The sequence below is a fragment of the Chrysochloris asiatica genome, unplaced genomic scaffold (assembly GCF_000296735.1).
Source record: "Chrysochloris asiatica unplaced genomic scaffold, ChrAsi1.0 scaffold00096, whole genome shotgun sequence".
NCBI classification, from domain to species: Eukaryota; Metazoa; Chordata; class Mammalia; order Afrosoricida; family Chrysochloridae; genus Chrysochloris; species Chrysochloris asiatica.
In genome coordinates, this window is record NW_006408614.1 from 11,004,572 (window position 1) to 11,008,388 (window position 3,817).

The window sequence follows — 3,817 nt, forward strand, 5'->3', positions numbered from 1 at the left end:
AACAACGCATACCTAAGAAATCTTAGGCAGGGGCGTTGTTAAGTTGGAACTGACTCCACGGAACACAAAACAATAACAATGACTAATATTGAGTCCTGGTGTGGTGCTGTGGGTTAATGCTCCAGACTGCAAAGCTGTTTGAACTGCAAGGTTGGTGATTCAGGAGCACCAGCTGCTCCTTGGAAACCCTATACAGGGGCGCTGTGGGTCAGAACCGACTTGATGGCACTTCACAACAACAACAATGATGTTGAGCACCTTTCATTGGAAGACTTCAATGGAGAAATATCTATTCAAGTCCTTTGCCCAATTTGTTATTTGCTATTTTTATTATTGGGAGTCCTGGTGTGGCATTGTGGGTTAATGCCCCAGACTGCAAAGCCATTTGAACTGCAAGGTCGGCAGTTCAAGCTCACCAGATGCTCCTCGAACACCCTATACAGGGTCGCTATGGGTTGGAATTGTCTCGACAGCACTTAACAACAACATTTTTTATTTTTGAGTTGTATGAGTTCTCTATCTATCTTGGATAGATATCAGATATATGATTTACAAATAAGTGTATTTTCTCCCATTCTGTGGGCAACTTTTTCACTGTTGAAAAATTAAGTTTACTTATACTACACTGTTGAAAAATTAAGATTTACTTACACTAAGATTTCAATTTTAGATTACAGCATTTTAAAACTATCTGGAATTCTTTCTTTCTGCATGATCAAGTCACCAAGATAATACAAACTTAGGTACAGTTTGATTTTTCTTACTAGGGATTCTTACATGTTTATTAAAATGTTTATAATGATGTAATTTACATAATCCCCAAGTTAAATCTGCATAAGAAGCAGTATTCCTAGAAGCTTGGCTTCAATCCTAGATCCCAGAAGGCTCTTCTCTCCCACCCACTCGTATAGATGCCATGGTTAATCTTTGCTGGTTTTTAAAATTAGAATTTGGTATAAATTCCAAGTGAAGACTATCCATAGTATGATTTTGTTGCAAGAATAGCTTCTATCTGACTGTAAAGGCACCTACAAATATGGGCCAGTGTTCATCAAAATTGCAAATGGATACCAGTGATGTCAAGAACACCACAGCCTGAGATAGAGTCCTGGGGTCCAAAATGTCTAGAGGTCCGTGTCCTAGAACCCAGCCCAGGGATGGGTGGGGGTCACAGTCAGGGTTCTACTATGGAGAATAGGACCTGTACTAGCTGGTTGAAGCAGGATATTGTTTCCTAGAGGATGAGACAGGATTATTTATGGAGTTAGAGAAATAAAGTAGTTGGCTCTACTAGACCTTTCTGGACCGACTTCCAAACCAAACTGTAGAACTTGAGCCACAGCCTCATCCATGAGAAAAGCAAGGATTCTGAAGGTGCCCTGGAATCATGGAACTACAGAGACTAACATCCCAGGAAAGGGGTAGTTGCCTCCTGCCCCAGGTGCCCGTCTCTGTGAATGATATAGCAACAAGAACCACCTCCACCACTGGACTGAGCCTGGAAGAGAATGGTGGTCACCTTCTTTCCCTGTCTCCCTTGGTGCACCTTCCAGCCCAGAATAGCCAGAGGTTGATAAAGGGACCCCTGGTGGCACAGTGGTTAAGCATTTGACTTAAAGTTGGTGGTTTCACCCCATCAGCTGCTAGACAGGAGAAAGACAAGATAGCTTGCCTTTGTAACAATGGCAGCTTTAGTAGCCCTGTGGGGCAGTTCGAGTCTGTCCTCCAGCATAGCTGTGCGTTGAAATCGACTTGATGGCAATGTTTTCCCCACTGTCTGTAGTTCAGGAAGGTGCTGTAGATGGATAGGAGGAAGGCTGGGGACTCATTCACCATATACATATTGGTGCTGTTTGTTTGTGAACCATAGTGATCTGATGTACTAATAATGAAACCCCACCTGGTCCTGTGTCATCCTCACAACTGCTGCTGCCACTGTGCCAATCCATCTCGCTGGGAGTCTCCCTCTTTTTTACTGCCCCTCCACTTTACTAAGCACGTTGTCCCTTTTCAGGGACTTGTCCCTCTGATCATCTATCTGAAATATGAAAGATGAAGTCTGGCCATCTTGGCTTCTTAGGAGCATTCTGGTTGTACTTCTTCCAACACAGATTTGTTTTTCTAGCAGTTCATGGTATTTTCAATATTTTTCTCCAACACCATAACTCAATTGCATCGATTCTTCTACAGTTTTCCTTCTTCATTGTCCAACTTTCACATGCATATGAGGTGATGGAAAATACTATGGGTTGGGTCAGGTGCACTTCAGCCCTGAAACTGATATCTTTGCTCTTGAACACTTTAAAAAGATCTTGTGAAGCATATTTGCCTAATGTAAAACATCATTAAATTTCTTGACTGCTACTTCCAATGAAATGTTGATGGTGGATCCAAGCAAAATGAAATCGTTGACAACTTCAATCTTTTCTCCATTAATCATGATATTATTTATTGGTCCATGTTATGAAGGGGCTTCAAAAAGTTCATGGAACTATTCCATCATTTTTAAATTCCATTTTGCTTAAATCCTCTAAGCCTGCTCATATACAGGGGAGGGGGTTCTCTGAGGCATTTTTGTGAAGATGACATTTGCTGTGTTGGAAGAACCCTTGTAACAATGTCATGCTGACTACCCTCCAGTGGGGTGTTTTGTGGGAACTATTCATGCCAAATGCCTTAGTTACTAGAGTCCAGTCCTTTGTAAGCTGTGACTTCCTTATTGTGATAAACTGGAAGTAGGTGTCTTGGAAAATCTATGGGGCAGCTCTACTCTGTCCTATAGAATCATGAGCCCGAATCGACTCAACGACAGACGATGTGGTTAATACCATCAAATTCTCTGTGAAATGTACTACCTTCTTTTCCTTGCTGCCCTAAGGAAAACACACCGGCAGATAATCTCAGAGAAAAATGGGCACTTTTTAAAACAAAGTCCTATGAAACAAAACACAATCTTTCACATTTTTGAAAAGTAACATTGGCATGGTTTCCCATACTGCCCCTGATGAAACAGTCTAAAAATGATACTTATTTCCATGAATTCTTACTGCAAGCCCAGGGAGCTTGGGTGGTCTTGTAAATGGAGCCATGACCACACTGTGTTGCGTAGGGCACTCACACATTAGTTTTACTACTCTGACCACTGACTTGGTTTTTACAACAACAGCAAATTCAGTCTACCTTAAATTAACCTGTTATGTCCTAATTCGATTACGTTTTCTCATTTGAGTTCCAATTTAACCAACTTGGGGGGAAAAAAGGAAAGTGAGAGATGTTGGGGGTTACTTCCTACACAGCCTGGTAATGACATTGGAAATGGCCCGAATGTCACTGTGCTTTATGAAAGTGGGCCCACGAGACTTGTCCAGGCAATGAGTCTCAATGTTGATAACACAACATGAAAAAAGCATTCCAAATTTCCTTAAAGTTTGCCATAATGCCATCTCCAGGATCTCAGATTTCCCCTGTTTTTATTTATTGTGAACGTGTTTTGAAATAGAAAATATATGGCATTCAAGGATTAACCCCTGACTGCAAAGCTAAGGTATTGGGAATCACAGAGGATACACTGGTGTTTTAGTTGGAATCTCTGGATTCCAGGACATTGCAGTCTCCACAGGAAAAAGCCAACCTGATTTTGTTCCATATCCCAAAGACATTACTTGGGCCTAAGTCTCTAGATGCTGGTCTGAGCCTGAGTCCCTAGATGCTGGGTTGAGCCTGGGTCCTTAGATGCTGGTCTGAGCCCGAGTCTCTAGATGCTGGGTTGAGCCTGAGTCCCTAGATGCTGTGTTGAGCCTGGGTCCCTAGATGCTGG